We start from the raw sequence: 14,544 nt of genomic DNA, 5'->3' as shown, positions 1-14,544 counted from the left end.
TCTTTCCAACCTTACCTGATGGTGTCTACTCAAAGCTAAGAAGTATCAAGAAAAGTTCTGGGTGGTGACAGTACAAAAAGGAACTTGAGGAGAAGGAAAGAAAAAGTAGCACTCCTTATTTAATGTGTGGGAAAGATGATATGGGAAAATTCCTGAATTCCTCATCAAAGGCCAATTTCAGAGGGCAGCATAGGGAGTACAATATATACTTCCACCAAGAGTAATGGAGGACAGTGGGGAAAAGACTATAATTGGGAAGGTAGGCATAGTTTAAGACTTAAAAAAAAAAAGATAAAAGAAACCAGGGGTACAGAGAGGAACCTTCATACACCCAACAATAGTCCCACAGGTTGTGACCTGAAATTTTAACATCTAAAAAACCACCCAACCTGGAGAGGAAAAGAGAGGAAAGAGGCAGGGGATGCAGGAGGAGGTGATGGGAGAAAACACAGAGACCCCAGGCCATATAATCAGCAACAAAGTGATTGTGTGATGTCTCTTTTCTCAGTTGAGTTAGATATGACCCACCGGTTCTAATGGAAATCAATTTAAATGTATTTTCTTAATCCAAAAGTTCAACTAAATGGATTAGTGGTTACACTTGACAGGATTACGTGTTATAGCATAATTTATATATTTAAAATGAACAATAAGTTAGTATCACTTATAGGATCTTAAGATAAATTGCTTTGAATGTGAGTTTCCTTTCTACAACTTTAAGGTCTACAAGACATATCTAGAAGATTTACTGCTGTGAAATGAAAACAGTTTAAATAGAATAGAGGGGGAGGGGTGCTTGTGTGGCTGAGGGAGTTTCATATGTTCTTTCAACACTCTTAGGTGCCAAAGCTCTTATAGGACAACTTTGATGCTATAGGAATTCTGCCATTTTGCTAGCAGATAAGGCTCTTGAGTTCATCACTCCATTAGAACTATTAACTCCATTCATATTATTGTTATAAATCTCACAAAGGGAAGGTGCTTCTGAGTATTTATGTCCACATTCTATTTTATGCTGAATATTCAGTTTTCATACATTTTTCTTGGAGGCCGAATTAGCATCCCTGTCCATTTTTTGTCATGTGTGTCATCTTCTAGACCCCAGCTAACTGTGCCATCTCCTACTGTTTTCTGGTATTCTTTGAATTCTTCCAACATGAGGGGCTTCTATTCTTGAACTTGTAGGGGCTGCCATCTTGCATCGATGTCCTCAAAGTCCAGCCAATCTATTTGTTTCTAGTGTATAAACTTAATAATGAGTTTGTGACCACCCAAAGCACTTAGTTTAACCCATTCCACAACTTGGATGGTACTCCTAAGATTAGCCATGTCACATTTAGATGCCAGTGGTCACAAAATAACATAACTGATATGCAGTTTTAGCAGTTGGTAAGAGGTTTTTTGGTTTCTTAATCTTTTTCAAAATTTCCTGAAGGAGAATGGTATGGGAGTCAAGTAGTGAAGTACTGGATAAACATTTGCTCTGGAATCAGATGGACTTTGACTCAAATAATGTTTTCTCCAACTGCATCACTTATAATCCAAATATGTGACATATGATCTTCAGTTTCCTTACCTACAAGTTAAAATCCAACTTGCATAAGTTTTATCTATTGTTTAAAAAGATAACTACAAAAATATGATGCACTAGGTTAGAATCACAACAGTAAATAAAGTTAGAAAATTAAAATGATGGCAAAGGTTGGAAAGGGGACTTAAGTAACAACAAATGTTTTTGATTTCCTGCTACATAGGTTATATACATACATGGTCTATAGTTGACCATAGTGGCTGACTGCTCGTGGCCCTAATGAGAGCTTTAAGGACATCCTAGACATATAATAAACTAGGAGAAATTGTGGGAAAATGAGAGATTCTTAAATAAATATTTAGAATATCCATTTATGCTTGACCCTTTAGGCATGTCTTAGAACTCTATTTTAACAAATGTGATCAGGTTCTGTGATTTGAATTTCCATAGGACTTCTTTCTGTACATGGCAAAGGCTTTTCAGAATTAAAGCTCTTGTAGACCAGGTAAAAGGAATCTTCCTTCTTTCAATAACCATTATTGTCCTCTATTACCCATAATAATTCATTATTTTGCTATTTGATAGAGGCAAAGGCAAAGTTACATCAGAGCCAGTCTTCTTTAAGGCTTCATATCCTTCCCCTAGCCTCCAGCTGTTTGACACAAAGCATGAAGTTCAATAAACAACAATTTAGAAAAAATATTCTATGCATCTTTTGCCAAGTTTCCACATTATATCTCAATAACTGACTGTCAAGAAAATGTCAAACAATAAACAGACATCTTCTTCAGAGGTGAAAATTGCCAAGGGTCCTTTTATTCACCTCCTTTAACATAATAAGTCTTGCATAGATTTCTTTCTCTCTCCCACAGAGGAGATTTTGTATTTTGTCCAGGAAGTTTAAGAGAATGATTATTTTCCCATGAAATGAGTCATTAAAAGGCACATAGCCATACTTAACTACATAAGTGTCAGCACTAGATTGACTATGATGAGGAATTTTACAAAGTTTTTCTGAAGATTATTTGTAGCCATAGGAGAAGAACATTAACACTGTTAAGTGTGTTGTATAGATGAGGAAAACTTAGTTCTTGCTAGTAAAACAGCAAATGTTCATGTTATTAAATGTATTGTACTTAAACTCCCTCATATATCACATTTTAAGTCCCCACTGAAAATTTTGTATGGTCAATATTAAATGTTCACACATTCAAATGAATACTAACATTATTTTCTCTGATTACAACTGAACTCTTTTTCTAAAAGAAATTATATAAACCCATGTTCCCCAATAAAAATTATTGTAGTGGGAATGTAAACGTGATAAGTAATATCCTGTATACTTTAAACTGCCTATGCTGCCACCTTTTCCAGAATCCCTGGAAATTAAAATAAGTATATTTTCCTATGTATATATTGGATTTTGGCCCAAGATAACAATCATTTACTTCATTTATATTCTTTCATATCCTGTGACCTTGATTTCAACATGGATCTCTCACTCTTAACTTTCTACTCTGTTTAGCCATACTCTAAATTTAAAGCCTAAATTTAGGTTATAATCAAGAATAGGAGTTAAACAATAGTTCCTACTTGGAGAGAGTAAAATGGGAACAGGGACTCTGGATTACTTACTTCTTTATTTTTTCATTAAAAATAATTGAAGTATAAATATCCTGGAGTAAAGCCCCATGAATCATCACAAAATGAAAAAACTCAGGAGACTATCATCAAGGTCAAGAAATACAATGTGACTTGTACTAAGAAAATATCTCTTGGCCCTTCCCAACCACTGTCTCAGTTCTCTGCACTAAAGGTAACCAATATCATTCTGTAATGCCCAGGAATAGTTTTGAACCTTTTATAAGTACAATCATACGATGTGTGTGTGTGTGTGTGTGTGTGTGTGTGTGTGTGTGTGTGTTTGCGGTATGCGGGCCTCTCACCACTGTGGCCTCTCCCATTGCAGAGCACAGTCTCCGGACATGCAGGCTCAGTGGCCATGGCTCACGGGCCCAGCCGCTCGCGGCATGTGGGATCTTCCCAGACCGGGGCACGAACCTGTGTCCCCTGCATTGGCAGGCGGACTCTCAAACACTGCGCCAGTAGTGAAGCCCGTGTGTGTGTTTTAAGACAATTTTTTGAGTAGTTTTAGATGCATAGTAAAACTGAAAGGAAGGTATAGATATTTCCCATATACATTCTGAACTTACATATAAATAGCCTTCTCCAACATCCTCCACCAGAGTGGTACATGTGTTACAGTTAATGAACCTATATCAACACATCATCATCACCTGGAGTCCATAGTTTACAGTTTACTCTTGATGTAGTACACTCTATAGGTACAGACAAATTTATGACATCCAACCCCTGGCAACTACAGATCTTTTTACCATCTCCTCAGTTTTGCCCTTTCCAGCATATCATGTAATTGAAATCATACATTATGTAACATTTTCAGATTGGCTTTTTCACTTAGTAATATGCATTTAAGTTTTCTTCATGTTTTTCCATGGCTTAATAGCTCATTTCTTTTGAGTGCTGAATAATTTTCCATTGTCTGGATGTAACACAGTTTATTTTTCATTCATGTACTGAAGGACATCTTCGTTGTTCCAAGTTTAGGCAATTATGAATAAAGCTTCTATAAACATCCAGGTGCAGGTTTTCGTGTAGACATAAGTTTTCAGCTTCTTTGGGTAAATACCAAAGAGTGTGATTGCTAGATCATTTGGTAAGAATGTGTTTAGTTTTTTAAGAAATCAGAAACTGTCTTCCAAAGTGGCTGTACCAGTTTGCATTTCCCCCAGCAATGTAAGAGAATTCCTATTGCTCCACATCTTCACCAGCATTTGATGCTGTCATTGTTCCAGATTTTGGCCATTCTAATATGTATGCAGTCATGTCTCAGTGTTGTTTTAATTTGCCTTTTCCTGATGACATATCATGTGGAACATCTTTTCAAATGCATTTTTGCTATCTGCAGATCTTCCTTGGTGAGATGTCTGTTAAGATCTTTGGCTCATTTCTTAACTGGATTTTCTCATAATTAAGTTCTTGTATTTTTTGGATAACAGTCTTTAGCAGATGTGTCTTTTGCAATATTTTCCTCTAGTCTGTGTCTTATGTTCTTATTCTCTTAACATTGTATTTTGTAAAGCAGAGTTTTTAATTTTAATGAAGTTCAGCTTATCAAGTTTGTTCTCTCATGGACTGTGCCTTTACTGTTATATCTAAAAAGTCATAGCCACAGTCAAGGTCATCTAGATTTTCTTTTACGTTATATTCTAGGAGTTTTAAAGTTGTGACTTTTACATTTAGGTCTATGAGCTATTTTGAAGTACTTTTGATGAAGAGTGTAAGGTCTGTGTCTAGATTCATTTTTTTTTGCATGTGGATATACAGTTGTTCCCAAAAAAATTGTTGAGAATCTCATCTTTGTTCCATTGTATTGCCTTTGCTCCTTTGTCAAAGATCTGATGACTAAATGAATATTGGTCTATTTCTGAGCTTTCTATTCAACTACATTGATCTATATTTTCCTCAATACCACACTGTCTTGATTACTGTATCTTCATAGTAAGTCTTAAAGTTGAGTAGTGTAAATCCTCCAACTTTGTTCTTCTCCTTCTGTGTTGTGTTAGCTATTCTGGTTCTTTTGCCTCTCCAAATAAATTTTAGAATCAGTTTGTCCATATTCACAAAATAACTTGTTAGGATTATTATTAGTATTTTATTGAATCAATAAATCAATTTGGGAAGAAATTACATCTTGACAATATTGTCTTTCTATCCATGAACATGAAATATTCCTCCAGTTATTTAGTTATTTGATTTAATTCATCAGAGTTTTGTAGTTTTCCTCATATAGACCTTGTACATATTTTGTTAGATTTATACCCAAGTACAGTATTTCATTTTTGGGGGGTGATAATGTAAATGTTTCATTTTAAATTTCAAATTCTATGTGTTTATTGCTAGTATATAGAAAAGCAATTTGACTTTTCTATGTTAACCTTGTATCCTGCAATCTTGCTACAATCACTTATTAGTCCCAGGAGATTTTTCTTTTCTTTCTTTTTTTTTTTTTTGGCAGTACACAGGCCTCTCACTCTTGTGGCCTCTCCCATTGCAGAGAACAGGTTCTGGACACACAGGCCCAGCGGCCATGGCTCACGGGCCCAGATGCTCCGCTGCATGTGGGATCTTCCTGGACCGGGGCATGAACCTGTGTCCCCTGCATCAGCAGGCGGACTCTCAACCACTGTGCCACCAGGGAAGCCACCCAGGAGATTTTTTTGGTAATAGTTTCAGATTTCCTGCATAGATGATTATTTCATCTATATTAAAAAGGCAGTTTTACTTCTTCTTTCCCAATCTGTATACCTTTTATTTCTTTTTCATGTCTTATTACATTAGCTAGAATTTCCAGCACAATGTTGAAAAGGAATGGTGAGAGGCGACACCCTTGCCTTGTTCCTGATTTTAGTGGGAAAGCTTCAAGTTTCTCACCATTAAGTATGATGTTAGCTATAGGTCTTTTTGTGGAGATTCATTATCAACTTAAGGAAGTTCCCCTCTATTCCAAGTTTATTGAGAGTTTTTATTATGAATGGGTGCTTTTTCTTCACCTATTGATAATATAGTTTTTCTTTATAGCCTATTGATGATGATGGATTACATTAATTGATTTTCAAATGTTAAATGAGCCTTGCTTATCTGGGACAAATCCCACTTTGTCATCATGTAAAATTCTCTTCATACATTGTTGGATTTGATTTGCTACTATTTTGTTGAGGATTTTTGCATCAATATTCATATTCATAAGAGATATTGGTCTAAAGTTTCTTTTCTTGTAATGTCTTTGTGTGATTTTGGTATTAGGTCATGCTGGCCTCACAGAATGAATTAGGAAGTCCTATAAAGGTAGTAAATGTGTCCTTCTTTCTCTATAAGAGACTCTAGAGAACAGATATAATTTCTTCTTTAAATGTTTTGTAGACTTTACCAGTGAACCTGTCTGGGCCTGGTCTTTTCTGTTTTGGAAGGTTGTCAGTTATTGATTCAATTCGTTTAACAGATATAGTCCTATTCATATCATCTATTTCTTCCAGTGTGAGTTTTGGCAAATTGTGTCTTCTAGTAATTTGTCCATTTCATCTAGGTCATCAAATTTTGTGGGCATAGAGTTTTTCTTAGTATGTCCTTATTAACCTTTTAATTTCCATGGGATTTGTAGTGATTTTCTCTGATTTCCAGTGTTAGTAATCTTTGTCCTCTATTTTTTTTCTTAGTTAACTTGGCTAGAGAATTATAGATTCTACTGATCTTTTCAAAGACCCAGGTTTTGGTTTCACTGATTTTTTTTTTCCTATTGGTTTCCTATTTTCAATTTCATTGATTTCTGCCCTACTTATTATTTCCTTTCTTCTGCTTCTTTTGGATTTAATATGCTTTTCTTTTTCTAGTTTCATGTGGTACAAATTTAGATTATTGATTTTAGATCTTTCTTCTTTTCTAATATATGTGATTGTTGCTATAAATTTCCCTTTAAACATTGTTTTTCTGCTACATCCTACAAATTTCAACAAGTTGTATTTTCATTTTAATTTAGCTCAAAATATCTTTTGATTTCTCTATACATAGCAGTAAAATAATCTTTGTAAAATATGAAAATTTAATCCTATCATTTCCCTCCTTTAAACTCTTCAGTGGCTCCAAAGATAAAGTCCAAAATCCTTACCATGTCTTGCAAGACATATGGTATGATCTTTTCCAAAAACTCCTTATTGAAGTTCTTTACACAAAATATATTATGGTTATAATAGTACACAACATAAACCCAACTAGAGATCGTCACTTTTCTTGATTTATTCATCCACCTGACAAATACAGAATGCTAACCACATTAGAATATGGTAGTTCCATATGTATTTTCTCACTTAATCTTCAGAAAATTATTGGAAATATGTTCTATTCTTACATTTTTACATATGGTAAAGAGTGAAGCTCAGAGAAACTAAGAAATTCACTTAAAGTCAAACAACTATGAAATAATGGAAGTAGAAATAAAATTTGCAAATTGTTCTTCAAAATTCATTCTCCCATTTCTCCAAAGGCCTCTAAAGTTGTAGTATAATGAAAAAAGATAAGGCAAGCAGATTGAATAGGATCAGAATTTTTGAAAATTCTGGCCTTCCCGTCAGATTACCTTGCCCACAACAAACTATACCTTTCTTAAGCAATTCAAGCAGAGATTACACAACTAGGAAATCTACACTTGGTATTAAAATTTTGCCATGTTATATGCATATATTTGACAATGATTTACTCTCTGTGGGCATTCTGCATTCTTACACAATATTGTTATCAACATTGTACATACATTAGAACATATATGTCCATACTCTTAGATAATCGATCAGAACAAGGGTTCTCTATCTCTAATAGGCCTCATTATTTCCACTATTGGACAACAGAAGAATTTTAGCTGGACACATAACTGGTCACCTGGGAATACATTTTCCAGCCTCACTTGTAACTTGTGTGGCCATGTCACTAAATTCTCAATCATGGTATATGAGCAGAACTAATATGTACACCTTCCATATGACTTGTTTAAAAATAAATTGATTGCCCGGGATTTATTTCCCCTTCTTCCCATAAATCAGCATATGGATACTGCAGCAATCTAAATTTAACCATGAAGATAAAATCAATACCCTAGGAAATCATACAGAAATATAGAATTAGCCTAGGCCACTAAATAGACCAGGCAGTACTTGAAAGGGAAATAAACATATATTTTTTACTTTGTTAAATAAAGTAGCTTAGCTTTTACCTTAACACATTTCCCAAAAGTCAAATTCAGGGCTATCTCATTATGTTTCAAGTAATCTCTATCATATTTAATGCACATTTAAACTGTTTTGTTTAAATCATACTTCCTTAACCATACATTTTTAATATGTTCTTCACATAGTGGTACTCAATATATATTTGTTGATATATTTGTTTTCATGTTTATGAAATTAACATAGAAAGGAGTTTATCACCTAGTTAAATTCTCTAAGGACTCACAGTCTGAATAAATAGTTGAACATTAAACTGCTGGTTAGCAATGTCTAGAGCCTTGACACTTTGGCCCTTCTTCCTCTCTGTTTTCCAAAAGACAGACTGATTGTCTCATTTTTTTCAATTCTTTGATTTATGGTGATTGATTCATCATTTAAAAATGCATGCCTAAGTAACAAAATTCAATGACAGGTTTCAGATCTGCAATTCTAGTAAAAATTTTAGTATGTAGGACTTCTCTTGTATTGGAGAGTCTGTGATAGTTTAAATTATCGTAGGTAATTGTCAATTACAGAATCATGCTGACTTTTCAAAGTATTTCTTAATAAATTAGTTAATATACATATCAAAACATAATCATTAAATAAGCATGAATTCAATAGAAATATGAGGTTTCTATGTAATTTTAGATTTTCCAGTAGCTACATTAAAAAGAAGTAAAAAAATAAAATAATAATGATAATAATATATTTACTTAAGCCAATATATTCAAAAAATTATTATTTAAGCTTGTAATCAATATAAAAATTATTAAGGAAAATTTTAGTTTTTTTTTTTCCTATAAAGTCTTTAAAATATGGTGTCTATTTAACACTTATAGTACATCTCAATTTGTTTCTTTTTCTTTTTTTTTTTGCAGTACGCGGGCCTCTCACTGTTGTGGCTTCTCCTGTTGCGGAGCACAGGCTCCGGACGCACAGGCTCAGTGCCCATGGCTCACGGGCCCAGCCGCTCTGCGGCATGTGGGATCTTCCTGGACTGGGGCACGAACCCGTGTCCCCTGCATCGGCAGGCAGACTCTCAAACACTGCCCCAGCAGGGAAGCCCGTACATCTCAATTTGGACTAAATTTTTATCAAAAATATTAATGTGTATACAGAGTTCATAAAATTTACACATGAACAATTAGATTAACAAGCTCAAATGATTCCAATCATATTTTTAAATATTTTAGTTTTAAAATTAAAATAAATACAAAATAAAATTAAAAATCTAGTTCCTTAGTTTCACTAGCTTCTTTTCAAGTACTCAATAGTCACATGTGGCTAGAAACTATTATGTTGTATAGTGTGGAATTTTTTGTTGACCATTTTCATGGAGAATGAAAATGTTCATAACTTATTGGTAAGAAAGTGCTTATATTTTTTAAAATGTATTTTGATATCACAGTTCAGGTATCTTGTTGTGTGAGCATTACTACATAGGGAATATTTCAAAAAATAAGAACTTTTATTCATTCCTACTTAAGTTATTATTTAGCCTTACTTAAGGCTTTGGTCACTAAGATCCAACCACTAAGCCACAAACTATAGCCTGAAGATACTGATGGATTTCTAAGAATATTAAACTTGCTCTTAACTTTTCAAATTCTGTTTAAATAGGTTTTGTATTTTTGCAAGGTCTATGGGTAGAGGATAGAAATTTCAATACTTCTTTTATTTTTTTTTGTTTATCTAATATAATACAGTGGAAGATCATATGTATAAGAAATTTCCAGAAGAGCAATAAGATAAAATTATAGCCAATGGAACTGTTGCTTCAGCAGAGATAGAATAATAGGGGTCAGATTTACCTTCATGACTGAACTAACTAAAAAAAATGGACAGAATATATTAAAAAGAAACAAAACAAAACATTGAAGATACCAGCTATCAGGCAACAAAGGACAGTAATCCACAAGAGATGGGAAACAAAAGAGGTGAGCTTTATGAGTGCCCAGCTCTCCGGCTGGAGAGAGTTTCCTGTCTGTTGCTCAGGGAGGGGGACCTAGGGAACTAAATACTTTCTCTGAGATGAAGAAAATTGTTATTCAGGGAAGACAAGGAGCTAGAGTTTCCAGAGTAGGGTACCAGAGAGGAAAGAACTCTTCAGAGAAAGAACTTCAGAGACAGCAGAGAAAATCTCTCATGTCTTAAGCTTTGTATACTGGTCAGCATATCTGTGAGAGGAAAAATACCCCAAACCCTGAATAAACAATGGAAAGGTTTAGAGCGAACAATCTTCTGAATTCTCACAGTATGTGAGATGGCTGGTTATAACAGGCAGAATGGAAAACTTCTTAATTGACAAAGGAACATTATGCAGAATAATCAGAATGGTTTTGCCTCAATAGTGGGACAAGTTATACCTAGACTAAATGCTGCTCTGTCTTTGTATATAACAAAGATTAAAAGCAAGCCTTGAAGGATCAAAAGTTTCTAAACAATTTAAATGCATTGCCAAACAAAGTTCAAAATGTTTGTAGGACTTCAAAAACACCCAGTACTCAACAAGATGAAATTCTCAAAGTCTGGTAACATATACAACATTTCCAGGCATGAAAAGAAGCAGGAAAATAGAACACTTACTGAAGAGATAAATCAGTAGATGGAAACCCAAACACAGGTATTAAAATTAGCAGAAAAGGGCATTAAAGCAGTTATTACACTTGCATTCCATATGTTCAGAAAGCTACCTGGAGACACAGATGATATAAAAGAGACCCAAGTTGAAATTTTAGAGTTGAAAACTACAGTGTCTGAGATAGAAATAATATTTCAATAGAATTATTGAAATTTCTATCTTCTACCCATAGCAGTTACATAGCACCTGTCTTGTGACAAATACTTTACATAACAGCAGATTAGACATTGCAGAAGAAATAAAGAGAACTTGAAAACACAGCAACAGAAATTATTTATAATAAAATATACAGAGAAAAATGAATGAATAAATGAAAAATGTATTAGTGGGTTTTGAGATAACTTTAAATGTCTGAATATATGTGTAATTATATTTCATAAAGGAGAGTGGGTGGGTCAGAAAATTATTTGAAGAAGAATGCCTGAATTTTTCCAAATTTGATGAACACTATAAATCACATATTAAAGAAGCTCAATAAACCCTAGCACATTAAGGCACAGAATAATCAAAATGCCAATAACAAAAAGAAAGTCATAAAAATAGCCAAAGAAAAAGATACATTTTGTACAAAGGAACAAAAATAACAATGACAGATTTCTCTTCAGAAAATGATAACCCAAATATAGCAGAGCAGCCTCTTTAAAGTACTGAACAAAAATTAGTATTACTCTACATTTTGATACCCAGCAATAATATCTTTCAAAAACTAAAGCAAAATGAAGAGTTTTTATACATACAACGTCTGAAATAATTTATCACCAGCAGACCAACGCTACAAGAAATTCTAAAGGAAGTCCATCAAGAAGATGGAAGAGGATACCGTGGAGGTACCTGAACTGACAAAACTTTAGAATGATAACTATAAAGGTAAGCATAAAAGTTTTTTATTAGCAGTTATAATATCTTTAAAGAATTATTGGTTATTTAAAGCAAAAATAATTACAATGTATTATGTGTTTTTTAACATATGAAAAAGTAACATGCATGACAATAATAACAAAATTTGGGAGGAAGAAATAGAAGTATACTATCATAGAACTCATACTATATATTAAATTTTATAATATAACTTGAAAGTATGTTATGGCAGGTTTAAGTTGTAAACCCACTGAAATACCATAAGAAAGAGTTATGGCTTATAAACCAGCATAGTAGATAAAAGGGATTCATAAAAATACTCAATCAAAAAGAAGATATACAAAAAGGAAAAAAAATAACAGATAATTAGTAAAAAAGAAGAGCAATATGGTAGATTTAAACTCAATCATATCAATAATTATATTAAGGTAACTGATCTAAACAGCTCCAATTAAAAGACAGATTTTAAGATTGGATTAAAAAAACAAGATTTTTTAAAAACCCACTTTAAATAAAATGAACTATACTTCACAGGAAATGAGTTGGGCTTCCCTTTATGAGAAAAAATAATATTACCTAAGAGTTACATAGCATTTGTCTTATGCCAAATATAGTATATATTAATGTTTATGATATTCTTATGAGGTAGACACAGTCATTATGCCCTCCTCCCTCTTTATTTTTAGATTAGGAAACTGAGGAATAGAGAAATGAGCCAAATTTTTAGGCTGTACAACACTGGCCCAGTATGGTCAACCAGTGGGAAGACTGGGGCAGAGTGATGTAAAGGTTATTTATAATGGGAGTGTGGCATGGACAGAGAGACAAGGCTCTTTTAACTGCTTCTGTAAGTAAGAATAATTGAAGGGTAGGACAAAAATCCGAACAGAAGTTTTAGAAAACTTTCTCTGTGTAATTCTGAGCAATCATTCCTCCTTCTCCCCAGAGTAGCTTATAAATATCTATACATTTCTGCAAGGGTTTTAGCATCAGAGTGGAGTGTCTTTGAATGTACATCAGACAAAAGTTCTTCCATATGGGACACCTGTTAATTTGCATTACACAAGTACACTCTGAAAATACGTTATATGGATCACTGTGTTGTCTAAAACAGTGCTATGTAAAATGTGGTCTACAAACTAGTATCAGTCATCAATATTTTTTTAAACAAGTCAATAATGATGTCAGTCCAAAATTTGAAAGTAATTTATTTTTACAGTGTTGTACAAAATATTGATCTTGCAACAAATTGGAAAAACAAAAGAAACTAAAACAAAGAAACAAACACCTGATTCTTTCCATCAGAGAGTTTGAAAAGCCATGGACTGAAACTTTCCTTTGATTATCAGATTTCCCCTTTTCATGGTTTTCTTTTGTAGAAATGCAGAAGAACCCTAGGCATTTTTGTTGTTGAACGTTAAAAAGACACGTCTCTGTAGACATTACAGTCAAATGGCTAGGCTCTTTTCCCATTATTGGTTAAGAATAAGGACTTTGGAATCAAGCAATCCCAAATTTCAATCTCATCTCCACCATATAGAAGATATGTGAACTTAAACATGTCACTGAATTATGATGTGTCTTTGTTCAAATAATAACTACCATACCACTGTAAAGGTTATTTATTAAAATGAACTTTAAAATATGTGTAAAATGACAATGAAAACTCTTAAAAGTCCATTAAACTCTGCATTGATGTACAAATGTAATCTATGTGGTTATATTGGTTTGATACATGTCTCTAGTGCCCCCTAGGGAATCTTGGACATCTTTTCTTGTAGAAGATTCTTCACTGTTGATCCAATCTCTAGATGATACTTTAAGTATCAATTCTTCAGGACTTAGGGTTTTTTTGTTAGATAGTTATAAGGGTGGAAGAACTGGGACTCATAGCTACATCTTCTTTTAGTTTTATCAAGCATCCTTTTATTTCCCATGACATCTAAATATTTCAGGTCGGTGAAGGGACAGGCACGAAAAAATAGATAAGCCAGGTTCAAGTAAAGATTCATATTATATCTACAAGGACTTTTTTCTTACTCCACAAGATCATGCTTCTGAATCTAGACCTCACTGTCACACGCCATTTTTATTTATGAGGACCACTTTGAGGATGGAGGACATTCAGTTAAGGCTTAAATGATCAACCGAGATAGTGATGAGCTATGTGTATTAGTTTCCTATTATTATTAATTTTAAAACATCTTTATTGGAGTATAATTGCTCCACAATGGTGTGTTAGTCTCTGCTTTCTAACAAAGTGAATCAGCTCTACATATACATACATCAAGATGTCTCCTCCCTCTCGCATATCCCTCCCACCCTCCCTATTCCTCCCCTCTACGTGGTCACAAAGCACTGAGTTGATCTCCCTGTTATATGCAGTGGCTTCCCACTAGCTATCTATTTTACATTTGGTAGTGTATATATGTCCATGCCTCTCTCTCACTTTGTCCGAGCTTACCCTTCCCCCTCCCCGTGTCCTCATGTCCGTTCCGTACCTCTGAGGTTTTATTGCTGTCCTGCCACTGGGTTCTTCAGAATTATATATATATATATTTATTTATTTATTTAGATTCCATATATATGTGTTAGCATATGGTATTTGTTTTTCTCTTTCTGACTTACTTCACTCTGTATGACACACTCTAGGTCCACCCACCTCACTACAGATA

General features: G+C 33.8%; 1 pseudogene; it reads right to left on the bottom strand.

Annotated features, from left to right (window-relative positions):
* Nucleotides 1-723: 723 nt before the first annotated feature.
* LOC132515521 (ubiquitin-conjugating enzyme E2 variant 1-like) lies at nucleotides 724-1,195 on the bottom strand (annotated as a pseudogene).
* Between the last annotated feature and the right edge of the window lie 13,349 nt (nucleotides 1,196-14,544).

The sequence above is a fragment of the Lagenorhynchus albirostris genome, chromosome 2, assembly GCF_949774975.1.
Source record: "Lagenorhynchus albirostris chromosome 2, mLagAlb1.1, whole genome shotgun sequence".
Taxonomy (NCBI): domain Eukaryota; kingdom Metazoa; phylum Chordata; class Mammalia; order Artiodactyla; family Delphinidae; genus Lagenorhynchus; species Lagenorhynchus albirostris.
The sequence above is the reverse complement of the archived record's forward strand: the minus strand, read 5'-3'. Positions and strand labels throughout refer to the sequence as shown.